A 21014-nucleotide genomic window follows, 5' to 3' on the forward strand; every position below is an offset into this window, starting at 1 on the left:
ACCCACACCCGCAAGAAAAGAGAAGTGAAAACCATCTTCCTTGTGGCAGTACTTGGCAGGAGCGTGAAGCAAGTCTGCCCAAGCCTGGAAACGGGGAAGCTTGGGTCAGAGACCCTGAAACTGAAAGACCGAAAGTGCCGAGCTGTAAACCCAAAGTAAAAAAGACCAGTGGAAGGGAGTCATTGCCCCTGGTTGTATCGAACTCTTAAGCCAGGACACCAGTGGAAGGGTGTCATTCTCCTAGTAACCAAGGCCAGGGGAAGGGAGTCATTCCCCCTGGTTATGTTGAACTGTAAAATCAAGATACCAGCTGAAGGGAGTCATTCTCCTGGTACCAAAGCTGAAAAGACTTTCTGATAGAAAATGTTAAAACATAAGCAGGGTGTCTGCCAAAGAAAAGTGCTGGAACTTGGTCTTTTGTGTTGGGGGACAATGTTTACCCCTAAGAAGAAGCCAACACCTGGAAGTGACCTTTTATCCCCAGTCCAGAAGAAGGGAGTAATTCTTCAGGAACAAAAAGGTCTATGTTATCTTTAGTTTAGTTTTAAGTGTAAGGGACAGAAGTAGGGATTTTGCCACAGTATAGTGGATTATTGATTTACACTGACATTCTGACAGAACCCTTAGCATTTTAGTTGAGGCAGAGAAACCCCTCTTAGTGGTAGGGAAGTTAGGTATTTTCTTTATTTTCTTGACTAATAAAAGTCTATATCAATCACCATACCACCTGTGTATCAGTCTCCTCCTTCTGCACCCTTACAATAACAAGGCCTCGTATAACCCGTTAGAAAATCAGATCACTAATACGTAATGGTGTTGGTCAATATGTATTTTCTGTGATAATTATATTGCCATTGCCATGTTAAGCAAGATGACAGAGACACACGGACAGAGAGAGACAGAGAGAGAGAGCTAAGCAAGTTGACAGAGACACACGTTCAAGGTATAAAAACATTTTATTCCATTCACAATGTGAAGAATATGTTATCCATTTTACTACACCAATCTGCATTTGAAGTATTGTCACAGTGCAATGGGCCTCATTACGACCCTGGCGGTCAGCCTTGCCTGTAATAAAGGCACGGCTGCCAAGAGTCAGAGTCGGCCGCCAGAGTCGTTTATTTTCCGGCGCCCTGTAATGGGCAATTACCGGGGTATTACAAACCTGGCGGACCCGGTAATTGCCCATTCTAGGGCGCCAGAAAAAATGCGTCCCCATTCCCATTCGAGTCCCATAGAGCTCAATGGGAATGGGGAAACCGGATGCACCGGCACCATCCGTGAATGGTGCCGGTGCATTTGACATGTTGTGCTCACGGGTGCCTGTCTGCCGGCCAGGTCAGACCTGGCGGGCACACAGGCACCTGCAAGCACAACTCGTAGTCTGCCGGTCCGGGAACTATGGTACCGGCAAGCTTAGCTGTACCGTAGTTCCCGGACCGGCATACTCGTAATGAGGCCCAATGTGTTCCCTACAATATGGTGTCTCTAACTATAGTGTATTACCTGTTCCCATTGTGCACTGTTATACCTTAACTTTATAATAAAGCATTTGCTTTCCTAGAACAAAACACGTGTAAACACAGACACCATTTTTTTTTTTTTTTTTTTTTTTTATTGTAAAACTTCAACTTGATATTTTCGTATCATGTTTTTGTTACATTTCCAAAAGGAAAAAAAAAGAAGTAAATTCTACTTCATCCATCTCCACCGTGGGTATTCTTAGTTGGATTTAACAGTGAATGTTGTAGTTTAGGATAACACATTTTTTATGGTAACACAGTTACCGGAAAGAGCAGCCACCAAGAGGGCAGAACTTTCAGATATTGGCGTCCTTCAGTTGGGTACTGACTTTAGGGCTTCATCGAAGAAGTTGATGAGGTTGCAAGAGAGCTTGATATTATGACCTGCTGTTGCGTTATCCCACCAATCATCGAGTTCCTCGGATTGTGTTTTGAATTCATTTAGATGCACCTCACGGAGATCTGTCAGCATTGGGCACAGTATAGCTAGGTGCTTCAATGATTCAACTTCTGTGGTTTTGCAAAAGCGGCAGTAATTATTTGCTGTTCCATTGTTCTTTTGCCTCCAGAGCGTCTCATTAGTATTTAAAGCGTTCAGTCGCAGCCTTAGAAATTGTGCCCTGTGGTGGCGAGATGGACAGTTTGTGAGGTATTTTGGTTGAAAATTCAGTTTAACTTGACTTCTGGAAGTGGGCAGGGTTGATTTAAGGGCTAGGCGGGTATTGTAGGTTGTGATCCAATCCCATTCCGCTATCTTCTTCTTGGCATGTTGTGGGCGCTTGACTAGCTCTTCCTCCGATATGCCTGCGTCAGCCATGATAGAATTTAGTTTGAGCTTCCATGTCTGGATGAGGACATTGTCGGTGGTTTCCAGCCCCAGCTTAAAGATGTTATATGCTGGGATGGTAGAGCTGAGTAATATTTTGCGCAAGGTAGATAGAGATTTCCAGACAATTGTCATATACATGGAATTCAGAGCTAGCTCATATCTCAGAGCCGACATGGGGATTTGATTCGGAAGGCTCAGGACACGTTTCCAAAACTTTCCCTCCAGTTGGCACCATAGGTTGTGGTTGATATTCAAGGATGCTTCGCTGCCAAAAGTAATAGTTGGGATTACTTTTTGAAGATAGAACGTTACTACGGGAGCGATAGAAAATTTCCCGTAGTCAGTATTTATTTTGGCAGCTTGGATACTCAGGATCTTTATTTTGTCCTTCAGATCACCGGTCCATGCAGCTTCGCAAACCGAGTCATTGACCATTACTCCAAGGTAGCGAATAGACTTGACAACATTTAGCACTTTTTTTTCTATGTGCCATTGGAAAGACCTGTCTTTTTTTGATCTACCTTGGCCGATGCACATGATTTTTGTTTTCTCTGTGTTTAGATAGAGCTCGTTAAAGGTTAAAAACTCATGCAGGCGAAGAAGAAGATGTTGAAGGCCAATTTGGGTTTGATCAACCAACACTATGTCGTCCGCGTATACCAAGTGATTAATGAAGGTTCCGTTTAGCTTGGGTGGAAAACAATGAACAGACTTTAGCCACTCGGGTAGGTCAGCTATGAAAAGTTTAAAAAGGTCTGCTGCGAGGGGGCAGCCTTGTTTGACGCCTTTAAATGTTCTTATTGGATCTGTAAGATCGCCTTGTGAATTGACTCTGACTTGGATGGACGTATTGGAGTGTAAGGCGATGATGGGCTCTAACAGAGACTCTGGGCAATGCCACAGACGTAGTTTTGCCCATAGTTTGGTCCTATTTATGGCGTCAAATGCTTGTCGAAGATCGACAAACGCCAGGAAGATTCTTTTTTTCGCCTCCATCGCTGACAGCTTTAAAAATGATAGTATTGTCAGATTCACATCAGTCCCCACGTTTTTCGTGAACCCTGTTTGGCGATAGTCAAGTTTTCCTGTTGAAATTGCCCAATTCACCAGCTGTTGGCGCAAAAAGGATCCGAATACTTTCCCAATAGTATCTAGAAGGGTAATCGGGCGATAGTTCGAAGGGTCAGCTCGACATCCCTTCTTATATATCGGAACTACAATAGCCCTGCTCCAGGAGGAAGGCAGTTTCTTGCAGCTTGTAATCCGACAAAACAGCTCGTGAATAAATTTCGCCCAGTGTATACTGTGTTTTTTGAGCATGAGATTTGATATTTGGTCTGGCCCAGCGGCTCTTGAATTTTTCAGCTTGGAGATTGCATGTTCAATCTCTTTACAAGAAGGTATGATGTCCCAGGTAGAAAGTGTCACGTCAGGCTGCGGGGGATCTTCAGACTCAGGTTTTTCGTACATTAAGGTAAAGTATTCGCGCCATTTGTCGCCGGTGATTTCATTAGAAATTGCTGGCGATGATTTGGAGCGGCCCTTATTCAAGATGGCCCAGATTTCACGGGTATTTTTCTGTACAAGAAGTTTTAACATCGTTTCTGCTCGACCTTGATCAATGATGGTTGAGTGTGATCTTAGCCAGTTTCGATAGTCTTGTCGTCGGGCCTTGATCTTCATTGCCTTGCAGCGTAGATCGCACGGCTCTCTTTTAATTTGCCTGAGATCTTTCCTTAGTAGTTTTTTTGCCAGTCTGATTTCAGAACTATATAGATGTTTCGGGAGTGATCCATACGTTCTTGAGTTGGAAATTATTTGACTGTGGTCCATCAGCAGATGTGTATATTCTACTGTCTCAAATTCGTTTACACTGTGGCATAGATTAGCGATAGCTGAACCATTGATTACTAATCGATTGCCTGCTGCATTTGTTTGTAATTGAGAAGAATATTTGTCTGGCGTTTTGCAGAGTTCTTCATGCCAAACAAGCCGCAGCAGGTTATGATCGCTAGATGGCATTGGCCGTACTTTGAGGGAAGAAACCTTATCGAAGAGGTCCGCCGAGGCCCAAATATAGTCGAGGGTGTTTGTTCGGGCCATGCTATGCCACGTCGGATTTGCAGGAGAGTCGCCCTTTGTTGTTCCATTTAGCATCTGGCAGTTGCGTGCCAGAAGTTCCTTTGACCAAGTTTGGCCTCGCTTAGCTACTTCAAGGTCCGGGAGCCGGACATTTAGTTTAGTAAGTGGATCATATTTAAACCAACTGCAGTTGAGGTCGCCGCAGATAAGTACAGAAACATTGTTGTGTTCTACAAAAGTGTGATCTATTTCATTCAATATTGACTGAATGAAAGATGTTGAAGAAATCATGGCAGGATTCCAGTATCCATTTATTATTAGAAGATGGGAGACGGTGGCTCTTAATGAAAGTTTGAGCAAAGTACTTTGCACGAATGGGTTAGGGTTCGTGGAACTAACGAGCGACCACCAGTTCTGGATTTTCAAAAGAGTTAACAAGCCTGCAAATGGTCTACCCTTTGGGTTCTTTCTAGCTGGATTTATCAGCGTAATGAATCCATCACGAGTCGGGGGATCCCGTAGCCATGTTTCCTGTAGACATAACGCAAACACATTCGCCAAGGATTCTTGGAAAGTGTTAAACAAGTGCGTGAATCCTCTCGTGTTCCATGACAGTAGAATCAGTGTCTTTTGTTTGACGTCGGCTCATTGTTGTTTGTGTGGTCCATTTGGGAATCGTTTTGCGTTATTGGCTCTTCTTTCAAATGATTGATGCGTGGCAGCGTCTAAAATGTCGGGTGATGAAACTAGAGATTGGCGCACAGCCTGACGCCTGGCGGTGCCGTTACTTGCTTCATGGTCACGATTTATCTTGGAAGATGAAGCGCCACTCATTGTGAGAGGTTCAAGAGTGAGATCAAAGCCGTAAAGTAGGAGATCTTCAGTTGCTTGAAGTAGCATATTTTTTACCGCCGTCGATGAAATATGAAGAATCACTTGGTCGGAAGACGCTTCTGTTATATATTCCACAATTTTGATGTCGTCTGACGAGATGGCTCGCAGTGGAGGTATACATGCGAACAGTTTTAGAATGTTTCCTCTATTTAGGTTGACTTTGTTGCCGTCTGAGTGGATATTTTGGAGACGGAGTTTCCACTTACTAGTTTGAGGCTCAAAATTAGCAGGACCGGGAGCGCGCTGCATTGGAGGCAGGCACAGTTTTAGCTGATTCGACGTGTATTTAGGATTTAGCCTACAACTTAGTGGTTGCTGGGCTTTCCTCTTTATTGAGGGTAAAATTTGTCGGGCATTGGTTCTTGATTGTGCGATCTTCGATGTTTTATTTGTTTCTAGCTTCTCCTCCATTGATGGCCCGGTTGATATTACAGCTGGAGCTACAAGAGAAGCATTGATGGAATTCTCAAAATCAGCTGAGTAGGTCGATAGGTCACATAGGTCAACCGAGGAATCTTGAGAACCGTTTATAGTGGAAGCATCGTTGGAGGTTATGCGCCGTCGTTTTATTGAGGTCCTTGAAGGACTCGGTCTAGCACCTGTAGATATTGATGGTGCATTGTTTGAAGGTTTTATTAAAGTCGCTGAATGAACATGCCGAGTAAACAGGCTTGTCTTTTTGGGGGTTGTTAGATTCCTTATAAATTTTTTTTTTTTGATTTGCTGTTTTTGTTTAGGATGAGTGCTTTTTTTGTTAGAAAGCTCTGCCTCTTGTCCGGCAGGCTTTTTCGGATAGGTTTCGACGTTTGTAATGATGGTTTTTGCTGGCCCTTTGAATATATTAAATGAGTTCACTAATTTGGAGGTTTGTACCGGTACATGTCCTTGTGACGAGATTTCTTTTATTGTGAGGCTGCTTGTTTGCGGGACTAGTCCCTGCATTTCCAAGGTTGGAACAGAAGTGTCATAAGAGGGCGCCGGAAGGCTCATTGTTGGATCACACAGCGATGGTTCTTTTCCGAGTGTCGCAGGTGCAGTCGAAACTTGAGAGCGGGGGGATCTTGATGGATTTTCTTGTTTCTTGCAAGGGTCTCGGGAGGCCAGGGTTGTATTTTTTCGCATCCATTTCACGGCGTCCAGCAAGCCTTCCATTAGAGAATCGTTTTGACAGTGATGACGAGCAGCGAGATCACTCAACCTGTCTTGCCATCGCGCCGCATTTTCATTATTTGTTGTCATTTGGGCTTGAAGGAAGCACGAGAAGTGTTCAAGTTTATCGAGTTTTGCCGTTAGGTTCGAAATGGCAGCTCCTTGGTCACTTATTGATCCTATCAATGATTCAAAGATTTTGGTGAATGGAGCTAGGGCAACAGCCGAGGCAGCTAAGACGTTGTTATGTATCTGAGAAAGTGCTTCGGGTGAAATGCCAAACGACTGAGGTGCGGAGTCTTGGAGGGACAAGGAGCCAACAGAATTGTCTAAGTTGTAATGCGGATTAAAAGTGGTAAATATTTTTGCAGAAATCGTCGGATGAGCTTCTTCACCGAACTGAGATGGCCTTGGGTGTGGGGTACTTGCATTCGGCGTTGAATTTTCACCTACAGGAGGTATGGCGGAGGTGCATTTAGCTTTTAGCTCGGCGACTCTTTGCAGGCGATTTGCCCGAGCAATCGCACTCCGATCGCATGGAATGGGGAGTGGATTGAGTGCGGGGGCCGGTGGCTGAGGGGTGCTAAGTGGCTGAACGGCGCTGAGCTGGTCATTTACACTCGAGATGGAAGAGCGACCAACGTCTGGAGCTTGACATGCCAAAGCGCTATCGTTGTCAGATTCGGTGCATTCAAAGGATGTTCCTATAGCAGTACGACCTGCTATTTTTAGAGTAGGAGGATCAGTTCGGGAATAAATTGGATTGGTGGTGACCAAGAAACGTGAGATATTATCAGGGGCCATCATTGAATTTGCGGTACTGGCCAGTGCACTCTTGGGGCCACGCGACTGAACCGGGAAGTGACAAGCGCTTCCCTTCTGTGATAGAATGTCATTGTCTGTGGGGCGACAAGTCAGCCTCACAGTTGGCGTAGAAGGTCGTTTATTGTCCAGAGCTTGTTTTGGAAATAAATTGTTCGTCGCAAGGTTTCCCGACTCAAGATTTGGGATTGTTAACAGTTCTTCATCGGTCACTAAGTGTGACAAGATACCTTTGTCTGTGGAGAGACCAGCAGCATTCATGGAGTTGTTGTTATGAAAGGGTGTAGTTGCCATTATGGCCGGTTGCGTCGTTCGTGATGTTTCAGATGTCTTAACATCGAACCGAGGCACCGGAATGTCCCCTAACACGTTCATCGAGTTCGGTGAGTCCACCTTACTCGCTCTGTTTGCAGATATGTCTGTTTTATTGACAAGTGAGATTTCATCATTAGATGCTGGATTGTATTCTAAATTAATGGAAAGGAGTCTCGATGAATCAGGATTGTCTGCCTGTGTTGCTGAGGCATGAGATGGAACGATGAGCAATGCAGGTGGAGTTAGAGCATCAGGCTGTGCGCATTGCTCTTCGAGAGATAGCAAGACTAGGGGGTCTGAAGAGCTGCAAGCTTCTGTTGGTAGTGACTCCTTTGTAGCCATAAGTGCACGTCCCGTAGCTTTGCTTACCTTTGTGCCGGCTGCAGCTTTCATCATCGACCAAGGATTTGTAGAGCGCCGTTGCTGTAAAGATTTTTTTCGGGTCTGGGGTCCGTCTGCCGATAAGGTCATTATTTATGGCGGTTCGCCAACAGTACGTGGAGTGAGGCCACCAGTGCCTAACAGTCGCTTAACAGTCACTGGGCTTTACTCCAGACGGGCTTAACGCCACAAGGGTGGTAGCCTCTGCCCTTTGAAGGCCGGCCCGAGTCACGTGATGGGGTCACGTGCCGGTGTTGCCACGCCTCCTCCAGGAAGCGTGTAGAGCAGCGTTCGCAGCAGGAGCAGGGAGCAGCTGAGGATTTCCAAGTGCTTTTGTGGTAAGTTCCACACCATTTTATAACCCACACCTGACTTGCCTGATTGGCTAGTCCGCCTAATGGCTGGCCTTGCTTTGTCTCGGCAGTGGACACATTATTTGTCCTGAGGTAGCCAGTGCCACCTAGCTGTCACCGCTCTGGGGAAAGCACTCAGTGGTGCAAACCACTGGCTGCCTTTGTAATCTAAAGCCCACCGAATTATGGAGAACAGCCAGAGGAAATTCAGTTCTGGTAAGGACGTCTGTCCTTGAATGCTCAGGCAGCTCATGTAAGGCTTGTTCTAGGCCTACAGTGTAGCCCCCTTGTTGTATAATAATCATGTTCAAGGTAACTTGTAGCAACAGGCTTTCTTTATTCTCCTCATGCAATAATAGGCATAACTAGTAAAGGTTTCCACAGAGTGTCCATAGGCTGCAGTTGTAAAGTATGCAGGTTCTGGGGCCTCAAGCTTGCCCTCCAGGCCCTGTGGCAGTCTTTAAGTTCTTGGGTAAAGAGGAGCGCCAGGAGCCAACTGCTCTGTGTCACTGGTGGCTTCCTAATCTCCTTTGACGCTTTGCGCGGCTGTGCGCACATCACAGTGAGGTCTTGTGAGACTATGGGGGTACCGCATCTCACAAGCTCTCTACACACCTCCCTTTGGAAAACAACAATGTGTATTTCATAATAAAGTCATCATACTTCACTGGTCTTCTGTGCTCTCTTCTAGAATTACCCTCTTTCGTCCCAGCTTCATCCGGTGCTTGCATTGTTTCACAAGACACTTCCAGCGTCTCGCTTTCTGATTTGTTTTCTATGACCTCTTCCACTGAACGCTTCTCGCACTTCTTCTCTCCTTGCATCGTGGGCTTTGCAGTTGCCAGGATAGGATTTATCTTGTGTTTTCTCGATGGTCTGTTGCTTCTCAAACATTGCCACACTTCCATGGTCCACGTACGGTCATCTTCTGTGCGGACGTGATTGGTTCCTCTGTGTATAACCATTATGGGCTTGCTGAACTTCGACCCTGTCGTTTGATCCTTATAGGGTAGACACATTTTGATCCAGTCTCCTTCCCTGACTTCACGTCCTTGCGTAGCACTTCTCTGGTCACTCCACTTTTTCATTTGTGCTTTGTTACTTTCCAACCTCCAGACAACGGGCCTCATTACAACCCAGGCGGTAGAGGGTTAATGGCACCGGTAGAGCTGCTGGCTCCGTTAACTCTCTACCGCCTCATTACGAGGTATGCTTGCGGGACCTGCTAAGGACGCCTGGTTTTACCAGACGTCCTTAGCGGGTCCCGCAAGCAGACCAGGATGCTAACAATGGGCCCGTCATTAACGGGCCCGTTGTTAGCATCTTCCCCATTCTCATTGAGCCCTATGGGGGCTCAAATGGGAATGGGGATGTACCGGGTCTGGGTTCCTTGAATGGGGAAATACTGGTCCCTCCCAGGTCAGAATGGCCCGGTATTTCCCCATTCAAAGAACCCGGACCCTAGTTTGGTGGCAGCCATGTCCTTATTAAGGGCATGGCTACCTCCAAACTCTTAATGAGGCCCATAGTCCACCATTACTACTCCATACTGATGCTCAGAAGCCATCGCTTCTAACGGACCGATGAAATCCAGTCCCACTTTGTGCCAGACTGCTTCGGGGATCTCTGAGGGAATCATGGGGGCCTGCCTGGTCTTCAAATGTTTATCACTGTTCATGCATTCCTGGCATCTCTTATTCATGGAGCGGATGTCCTGATCCATTGCTGCCCACCAGTATGCTTCTCTTACTCGCCGGTGTGTCATGGAGTTCCCCAAATGCCCTGAATGGGCTCTGCACAGGATGACCCTTCTCATTCCCGTTGGGGGTATTGCTTGGTCATCCTTGAGAATTAGTACTTCTGCCTCTGATATTTCTTTCATCACCTTGCACTAGGGCCTCATGCCTTCTGGAATAGCTTTTTCTTCTGGCCATCCACTCCTGACCCACTCTCTGACTCTCTCCATGGTGGGGTCTTTACTGTCCTCCCTGCTCCAGTGACCTTCACTCATCTCAAGAAACTCTGGACGTCACAGTTCTTGGATGGATGCGACAATACACTCATCCTGGAGGAACATGGTGGCTCTCTCTTTGTTTCTGGCGAGCCTGGACATACAGTCCGCTTGGGTATTCTTCCACCCGGTTATATGGGTTATTTCAAACGTATACTCCTGAAGCTTTGCCGCAATGCGTGCTAGGCGGGGTGTGGACGACTTTGTTCCTCCTGGACTGGGCATGTGGATCAGGGGCTTATGGTCAGTAACCAATTTGAAGTCCTGAAATGTTCTACTGCCCAAGCACAGGCTAACGTCTCCTTTTCTACGGTGGAGTAGTTCCTCTCAGCTTTGGATAGGGCTTTGGAGGCGAATGCCACCACATGTTCATTATCACCTTTCCTCTGGGTGAGCACGGCACCTAGTCCACATGCGCTGGCATCCGTGCTGATGACCGTGTCCCATGCAGGCTTGAATGGCTGTAGGCACGGTGCTTCTACTATCCTTCCTTTTATGTTTTCCACAACCTCCTGGGCTTCAGACCAGGTGAACTCCAGTCCCTTCTTGAGCAGGTCTCTCAGTGGTGCGGTAACTTCTGAAAGGTTTGGGATGAACTTGGCATAGTATTCTGTAAGTCCCAGAAAGGATCTAACTTCGTCTTTGCTGACAGGCTCTGGAGCTTTGACAATGGGCTGCACTAGGTTTTGTTTGGGGCTGATTCCTCTGGCGATATTGTACCCCAGGTATTCCACTTCTTGTGCTTTCAAGAGACACTTCTCCTATCTTTGCTTCACCCCCGCATTCTGTAATATGGTGAGCACTTTTCTCAATGTGGTATCATACGTGTCCTCGTCATTGCCGTACACCAGTATGTCATCCTGAAAATAGGAGACATTTCCTATATCTCGCAGTAGTGAGTCCATCATACGCTGGGATGCTGAGGCTGCTGATGATAGGCCGAAAGGCATCTTAGTGAACTGGTACATCCCAAACAGGGTGATGAATGCTGTGAGGGGCCTGGAGTCTTTGTGAAGATGGATCTGATGATACGCATTGCTCATGTCCAGTTCTGAAACACTTTTGCGTTTTTCATCATGAGGATAAGTTAATTTATACTCAGGAGGGGATGGCTGCCCACAATGACCTCTAGGTTGAGTCTGCAGAGGTCTATGCAAACCCATAAGTCCTCAGAGTTTTGTTTTTTTATAAGTGCAACTGGGTTCAGCCACTCAGAGGCTTCTACTTCCTCGATGGTGCCCTCTTTCACCATCGTGCTGAGTTGATTTTTTAGTGTGTCCATGGCGGTCGCTGGTACCGGCCGCACCTTGTGCTTGTCAGGGACAGCGTTGGCCTTGAGTATTATTTTGTGACCAAAGTTCTTGACTTTCCTTGGACCCTCTGAAAACAATCTGGGGAAGTCTTCTTTCACTACTGGCACTCCTCCTGTATTGACTGCCAATACCTGATCTTCCGTGCTGGGATCCAGATTTATCTTAAGTTTGGCTTGGTCGTCAGATCCTACGATGGCCAGGCCTTCTTTGGAAAGGTATACTCTTGTCGTGGTCTCTCTTAATTTGAACTCCACAACACCCTTAATGTACCCTAACAGGTTCACTGATGCACCTTCAAACACAGTGGGTTTGTGGCGCGTGCTGAGTACTTCAACTCTGTCGGTACCCACTATTTCCTTGTACGTGTGTAAGGGTAAGAGGGTCAAATCTGAGCCTGAGTCCGCCATCACCTTTGTCACCATGCCGTTCACCCTGGTCATGCAGTGGGGCTTCTCCCTTCTGGCTCTTGAACTGTTCACCATCAACACTATTGGTATCCCTTCTTCTTCTGATGAGGAATCTGCTTACACAGTGTGTTCTGCATTGATGGTTGGCACTTTTTTGTTGCGCCACCCGCAAACCAAAGCCAAATGTCTGCTTTCTTGCACACAGAGCACTCTTTGTCCCCCGCTGAACAATTTCTGTCATAGGCTAGGTGTTTAGTGCTGGTACACCTGTGGCACTTTAGCGGCTCCTTTCTTCCCCACTTCTCTTCTCTAGCATCAGTCACTTGCTTTTCTTTTCTGTTTTTAAAAGTGATCACCTGGTCCTCTGCTGGTACTGAGCTGCCTGCAAACTCTTTCCGTCGCCCAGCGGTCTCTTCTACGGCCCTCGCTATCTCTAAGGCCTTGTCGAGCGGAACTTCTTTGTCCAATATAAACTTATCTTGCACCATCCTGCTGTTGTTGTGGACCGTCAACATGTCACTGATCATAACTTCTGCATTATTTCCGAAGTTGCATAGTGCGGCTAGTTCCCGTAACTTGGTTACATCATCATCCACGGGTTCTGGCGCTTCTTGTTTGTGTCCATAAAATCGAATTCTGTGCAGCATTGTGTTTTCTTTGCTAGCAAACTACTTTGCAATTCTTCTCACGTCCTCCTTGTACGCATTGTTGTTCTCACCACCTGCTTCGGGCATAAGGCCAGTGAAAACACATTGTCCTTCTACTCCCAGGGCATTCAATAACATTGCTCTGCCCCTCGCAGTGTTATACCCGCACCTCCGACTGCCTCAACATATGTCGTGAATAGGGGTTCCCATTGTGGCCATGGGATGGCAGGCCTACCTGGTGTTTGCAGGAACAGCGGGGGAGGCGTTGCTCCTTGAATGGTGATGTGCAGGTGTCAGGATCCCATCCTCGTCACCAAATATGTTGTATAATAATCAGGTACAAGGTAACTTGTAGCAACAGGCTTTCTTTAATCTCCTCATGCAATAGCAGGCATAACCGGTAAATGTGTCCACAGAGTGTCCTTGGGTTGAAGGTGTAAAGTATGCAGGGTTTGGGGGCTCAGGCTTGCCCTCCAGGCCCTGTGGCAGTCATCTAGTTGTAGGGTAAAGAGGAGTGCCAGGAGCCGACTGCTCTGTGTCACTGGCGCCTTCCTAATCTCCTTTGCCGCTTCGCGCAGCCGTGCACGCTTCACAGTGAGATCTCGTGAGACTACGGCTGTGCCGCATCTCGCAAGCTCTCTACATCCCTCACTTTAGCTCCTTCAACAGGGAGCCTGCTAATCCATTGTTCTAGAAGGAATCCTAGCCCGGGCCCGGACCAGGTCTAAGACAAGAGAACGCCTCACCACTCCAGAGCGATGAATAAGATAAAGCCAAAGAACAAAGCTACTGCTACGTTCCCTGGTCTTTCTTGCACAGTGAGCAGCGAGACACGCCAGCTCCCAACGAGAGAGAGAGAGAGAGAGAGAGAGAAAATAAACCTCAGAATTATTGCATTCTCATGTATAAAAAAGAACAGCTATTCTTCTCCGGGCCACATTTACCCATCACCCTCAGGGCTATATTAGTTACTGACCTGTATTTCATGTATGTTTTGGGAAAGCTGTGTTTCTTTGGCTATGGAAAGAATGTTGAGTGTATATATGTATGTATGTATGTATGTATGTATGTATGTATGTATGTATGTATGTATGTTTGTATATATATATGTATGTATATGTGTCAGAATGTCCTGATTTGTCAAGGATTGGTGGTTTGTTGAACTTGTTGTGAAGTAAGCAAGTTATTCCCACCAATGTAACACTCAGAAGTACAAAAGGACAAGCTGAGCATTCAATTGGTTGAAAGAGGAACTGGACACACTGGAACTCCAATGGCCGCAAGGAAAACAATGCGTGGTTAACAGAGTTATGGCAATAATACAATAAACCAAAAAGAGAAGTCAAGACCACCAACCTGAGACAACAATGAAAGGTCACTGGAGGTGTATAGGAATGTACTAATCCTCCCAGCCTTGGGAATGAGACGTTAACCCTGATGATGGGAAGCCAAACTACCATTAGAGAGGGAATGAGAGGCACTACAACAGAAACTGACAATAAACAAGTAGAACTAATCTTACCAGCGTGACCAGGTGACCAGTCCTTGTCAGAAATGCGTCTGATGATGGAAGAGCAGCAGGTGATGATCCTCTGGATGAGGTAAGGCAGAAAACCTGTCCTGCTGGCACGAAGACGCCCACTGTCTGATAGTGCTTAAGGAAGTCTCTAGTCCAGTACTTCAATCCCTATTCCCGCTGGCACGAGGATGACTATTTAAATCCTTAAAGTCCAAAAACACAGTTCTTGTACGCAGAAGTATCCAGTTTTCAGAGCAGGACGATTAACGATCCGTGCGGGAGCCGAAAAGCAGAAGAGAAAAACTGTTCCGAGAAACGATGGAGTCCATGAAAAATCTGTGTCAATAAGGAAGCCAAAACAACTGTATCCAAAAAAACGAAGGCCAATCCAGGAGCAGTCCGAATCGAAAACCAGCAGAGCAAAACACAAGAGGGGCAAGACAAATCAGGGGTCAAGAAACATGCAGAGGTCCGGAACGAAGAAGCACACAATATCAAAACTGCTACGAATCCACAAGAGAGATCAGAAGTGCCACGCAAAGCTAGGAGCGTGGCTATATCCTGGCATCCTAGCAACACAGGGCACATGTGACCGAGACTGCAGGAAGACACGTGATTGGAAGCGCGTCATGTGCCATTGCCACCATGGCAACCCCCAGCACGTCTGATACGATAGACCAGGGCGATGTACTTTCCAAGCACAGCACTGATTGCCTGAGACCAGACCCTTTGTGCTGGAACGTGTAGATGGAGATTTCTGCCTTTTAGATTGCCGTGTAGAGGAGTGCCTCTACTGCCGTGTAGAGGAGTGCCTGCTACCTTTTGTGAAATATGTGTAAGGAACTTGGGGTTGGTCACCCTTGGTTACCTGGGGGCAACCAGACATGGACTCCCTGCTCACTGTGCTTAGAGAGGCTCAGCTTCAACTCACTGATGATACCCAACAAGGCTGCAACACGTGTATGGGGTTGCTGGTGGTACTCTTGTTCAGAGAGGAATTTCCACAGCATTTCAGTGCTGGACTGCCCATGTGGGCGGGACAAAGACTGATATGCAAATGGATATTTCCCATCTGTGAAAGGTACAGTGAGAAAAAAGCAGATGGCTGCGAACTCTCAATGTGGTTAACAACCACTGAACAGGTTATCATGCCTTGTTCTTCCGAGAGAGGGGCGCCTGCTACCTTTGTTGAAAACTGTGTGCCCCTGTTTGAAATAATGACTTCGGGTAGTCCAAAAAATCAGAACACGTTACGCAAAAACAGATCAGCGAGGACAGAAGCGGAGGGCAAGCCCTGACAGGGCAAGAACAGGGCTAACTTAGTGAAGCTATCCACCACCACCCAGATGGTATCGTAACCCCCAACCAAAGGTAGATCGACGACAAAGTCCATAGTGATCATGGCCCAAGGATGTTCCGGAACAGGCAGTGGTTGTAGAAGGCCCATGGGCTTGGCAGGGGTATTCTTGCACTGAGCACAGATAGAGCAGGTAGCGAAATACCGTGCTATGTCCTTGGCCATAGAAGGCCACCAACACCAACGTCTAAGGAGTTTGAGGGTCTTGCGCTGACCGGGGTGAGCCGCCAACCTAGAATCGTGCCACCAGAAAATTGCGATACAACGGGTGCCAGAGTCCGGCATTTATACTTTGCTTTGCACATAGGGCAATGACTTGATGATGTCCATGTTGTAATCGTCCAGTTCGGCGGGCTTAGCGGCCACACATTGTTGAATCGCACCCTTCAACATCGGCTGTACAGTACAACAACAAACCACCTGGTTAGGTAAAAGCAGAGCCCCCTACTGTACACGTGGTGTTGGTTCCCCATGTAGTCTGGACAGGGCATCAGCTTTGGAATTCAAAGCCCCTGGACAATAAGGTAGCACAAAGTTTTACATTGAGAAAAACTCATGCCAACGCACATGCCGTGCTTTAGTGCATTTCAAGGACTGTAGAGCAAGATAGTTCCTATGATCCGTGTACACCTGGATGGGCGTCTCGGCCCCCAAGAGATGGTGCCTCCACACTGTGAAAGCCTCACGAACTGACAGGAGTTCCCGTTCTGTAATGGTGTAATTGACCTCACAGGACGTGTGTTTTCGTCAGTGGAAGGCAACTGGATGTATAACTCTGGAATCTGGATAGGGTTGTGACAATACCACCCCAACATCGGAAGTGTCAGGTTCAACAAAAAGTGGCTGCTTAACATAAGGGTGTTGTAGCACCGGAGCAGATGTAAACACGGTCCTGAGAGCGTCAAAAGCTTCCTGAGCTTCATTATTCCAGAGAAACTGGCGTTTGTTACTGGTCAATGCTGTGAGTGGGGCAACAATGGAAGAAAAGTGCCTGATAAACCACTGGTAAAAGTTGGAGAAGCCCAAAAAGGACTGAAGGGCCTTCAGTGAAGCCGGTACCGGCCATTCCAGAACTGCCTTGACTTTGGCTTTGCTCTCCTTTACTCCCTGATCTGTGATGTCATAACCCGGAAATTCCACCTCCGTGGCATGAAAAATGCATTTTTCCAGTTTGGTGTAGAGGTGATGGTTATGCAAATGCTGTAAGACCTCAGAGACATGTCTTACGTGGAGATCATAAGAGGGGGAGTAAATCAATAGATCGTCTGGATAGACAATGACGAAGCGATCAATCATATCCCGAAAAACATCGTTGATGAAATTCTGAAACGTGGCAGGGGCATTGCATAGTCCAAAAGGCATGACCAAATACTCAAAAGGGCTGTACCGCGTCTTGAAGGCCGTCTTCTATTCATCCCCACGTTTTATACGGACGAGATTGTACGCACCCCTCAGATCTAATTTGGTAAAGATCGCTGAAGAACCCAGCTGATCAAGCAACACGGAAATCAACGGAATGGGATATTGATTTTGTATCGTGACCGCATTAAGTTCGCGATAATCGATACAGGGCCTTAAATCTCCCTCTTTCTCAGGTACAAAGAATAAGGGGGAAGCGGCCAGTGAATGAGACGGCCGGGTGAACCCAATTTCCAGTGCCTTGTCCAGGTATTCCCTTAGGATCGTGTACTCCTTCTGAGTGGGGGAATAAATCCTCCCTGAGGGGACTCTTGCACCTTCTTTGAGGTCTATTGGGTAATCATAGGGCCGATGTGGCGGTAATTTCTCTGCCTCACCCTTATCAAATACATCCCTATAGTCAAGATATTCGGGAGGTAGGGGTAGTAGCGAAAGTTCCACCGACCACAGAAACAGAATCCAACAGAGCCCGACTAAGCCCGCCCCCAGAGGGGTCAGTTGGAACACACCGGGAAAGACAATGTGATGAGGCAAAGGTAATTAATCCAGTAACCGAATCTACAGTAGCGTTATGTGTTTTAAGCCAAGGTAACCCCAGTATTAATTTTAACTGAGGTGCAGAAATCACGTCGAACATGATCACCCCTGAATGCATGTCATTGATACCCAAAACCATTGGTACAGTGCATTCAGTTACCAAACCAGAAAGAAGTGTTGTACGATCTACCACGTTGGCCACTTTGGGATGCTCTTTGGTATGGAGAGGTATACTCCATTCTTGGATGTACTGGGCATCGAAGTAGTTACCAGTAGCACCGGAATCCAGAACCGCTTCAGACAACCAAAGCGTGCCTTCCAGATAGACCAGAGTGGCATTTACCGTAAACGGGACGGAACAGGAGCCCAGAGATAAACAGCTCGGCATAGGGACTCCCTCTATTGCTGTGCTTTTGTGTTTCCTGGTTTGGTAGGTTTCTTAGGGCAGGAACGCAGGAAGTGACCAGAGGAACCACAATAAAAATATAAATTGTTTCTCTTGCGGTTTCTCTTTCCTCACTGGATAAGGGACCTCGGACGGCCCCTATCTGCATGGGTTCACCGTTACCTGGGGCGGAACTTGGTATTCCAGCGGGAATAGAGGGAGTTAACCTTTTCTCCCCCTTCCTCTCGGCCTTTCGGGCATCAATCTTTAGGACTAAGTCCAAAAAATCGGGAAAGGACGTCGGAACTACTGGTACTGTAGCTATGGTGTCCTTGAGGGAGGCCGACAAACCCTTATAAAATAAGGCTGCCTTTTTCTCCTCCGGCCATCCAGTCTCAGCGACCAGTTGGTTGAACCTAGCAAGATAAGTCAACGAGGACGAATCTCCCTGTTGCAAACTGAGTAGTTCAATATCTGTAGCCTGTGATTTATATCGAGTGTCAAAAACCTGCGTCATGGCGTCAATCAGTGCGTCACAATCAAACAACAAAGGGCTGCCTTGTTCCAATAAAGGGTTGGCCCAGGTCGCGGCCATACTACGTAAATTAGACAAGACAAAGGCTGCCTTGGTAGTTGTGTCCGGAAAGGACTTTGGACGACACAAAAATGCAGCCCGCTCTTGTTAAGGAACGTTCAGAAAGCTTTAGGGTCACACAAGAAACGTTCAGGAGGTGCAAGAGGAAACTGAGCTGCCATATACACTGGCACTGTACTTGGTCCAGGCTGGGCTCCGGATGTACCAGAGGCGATGGCCTGAGGCAGCGGCTTGGCCTGCCCAGTCCGCAGGCCTGCCTGCATTTCGTCAATGCAGCGATGAGTGGCATTGTGGGAGGCCGTCATATCGGCATGCAATTCTGCCACCAGTTGGACCAAAGTAGCCAAGGGGTCCGCAGATGTCCATGATAAGGCTTCTGATTCTGTCAGAATGTCCTGATTTGTCAAGGATTGGTGGTTTGTTGAACTCGTTGTGAAGTAAGCAAGTTCTTCCCACCAATGTAACACTCAGGAGTACAAAAGGACAAGCTGAGCATTCAATTGGTTGAAAGATGAACTGGACACACTGGAACGCCAATGGCTGCAAGGAAAACAATGCATGGTTAACACAGAGTTATGGCAATAATACAATGAACCAAAAACAGAAGTGAAGACCACCAACCTGAGACAACAATGAAAGGTCTCTGAAGGTGTACAGGAATGTACCAATCCTCCCAGCCTTGGGAATGAGATGTTAACCCTGATGATGGGAAACCAAACTACCATTAGAGAGGGAATGAGAGGCACTACAACAGAAACGGACAATAAACAAGTAGAACTGATCTTACCAGCGTGACCAGCTGACCAGTCCTTGTCAGAAATGTGTGATGATGGAAGAGCAGCAGGTGATGATCCTCTGGATGATGTAAGGCAGAAAACCTGTCCCGCCGGCACGAGGACACCTACTGTCTGATAGTGCTTAAGGAAGTCTCTAGTCCAGCACTTCAATCCCTATTCCCGCCGGCACGAGGATACCTATTTAAGACCTTAAAGTCCAAAAACCCAGTTCCTGTAGGCAGGCGTATCCAGTTTTCAGAGCAGGATGATTAACGATCTGCGCTGGAGCCGAAAAGCAGAAGAGAAAAACAGTTCCAAGAAGCGAGGGAGTCCGTGAATAATCTGTGTCAACAAGGAATCCAAAACAACTCAACTGTATCCAAAAAACGAAGGCCAATTCAGGAGCAGTCTGAGTCAAAAACTAGCAGAGCAAAACACAAGAGGGGCAAGACAAGTCAGGGCTCAAGAAACAGGCAGAGGTCCCGAACGAAGAAGCACAAAATATCAAAACTGCTACAAAACCACAAGAGAGATCAGAAGCGCTGCGCAAAGCTAGGAGCATGCTATATCCTGGCATCCTAGCAACACGGGCACACGTGACCGAGACTGCAGGAAGACACGTGATTGGAAGCGCATCTTGTGCCATCGTCGCCATGGAAACCCCCAGCGCGTCTGCTACGTTAGACCAGGGCTATGCACTTTCCCAGCACGGCCCGATTGCCTGAAACCAGACCCTTTGTACTGGAACGTGTAGATCGTGTAGATGGAGATTTCTTCCGTGCCATGAGTGGTTTTAAAGTACATGGCGGCAGCGACGGCTTCCATATCCTGACATATATATGCCTTATTTCAAGACTAATCAAAGGCATAGACACAAGCCATATATAAATATCGATCCCAGATGAGCTTCCAAATCTCTCAGGCGAGGGCGAGAGATGATGACAAGTTTGTCAGACTTCAAAGTGCAGCTAATAGTTAATGGAATACACACACAGTGTAGGCCCTCGTTTCCTCAAGTAATTACTGCAACGGGAAGGATGTGTATGATCTAGAGTCATGCACGGCCTTTGTATGATCTGTAATGACCACATTCTGTAATTGTTGCATGTGGTAATTGTGGCAAATCCAGATGACTTTACAAGTTTCATTTTGAAACTCTAAATTTGACAGCAATCCAAGGGTGAAAGTAATCCTGTCAGTGCTTTACTTTTTTACCACACCGATGAACTCTAAATAAGACTGTAAATCTTACACCAATCTCTCCTGATAACTCCATCCCCCTAAAATATACACGCACACACTTCCTTTCCTAACTCCCCGCTTTTCTGTCATGGATAAGGTGTAAACATATTGACCACATCATAAATAACGAATGCAAATGTATGCACATACATAATTACTTTTGAGATGTAGGAATATATAAAAAGATATCACTTTATTCTATATTGGCTTTGAACAGTGAAATATATATGTAGTGAAATGTACGCTGTCTTCGGTTATGTCACTCTTATCTTAGGCTGTCATGCTGGGATTTGACACATGACCCAAAATTCATCATTGAATCCAAAACCAGTCTTCCCTAGTTTAGAAATCAACTGCAGATGCATGATTGTTTAAAAAAGATAACTTATAAGAAGCTGCAGTATATCCATTTGGCTAATACTCTTGCAGTTTTTAAAAGGTCCTCCCAGCTAGGATAT

This window comes from Ambystoma mexicanum, chromosome 14 (assembly GCF_040938575.1).
Source record: "Ambystoma mexicanum isolate Mex_15411 chromosome 14, UKY_AmexF1_1, whole genome shotgun sequence".
NCBI lineage: Eukaryota > Metazoa > Chordata > Amphibia > Caudata > Ambystomatidae > Ambystoma > Ambystoma mexicanum.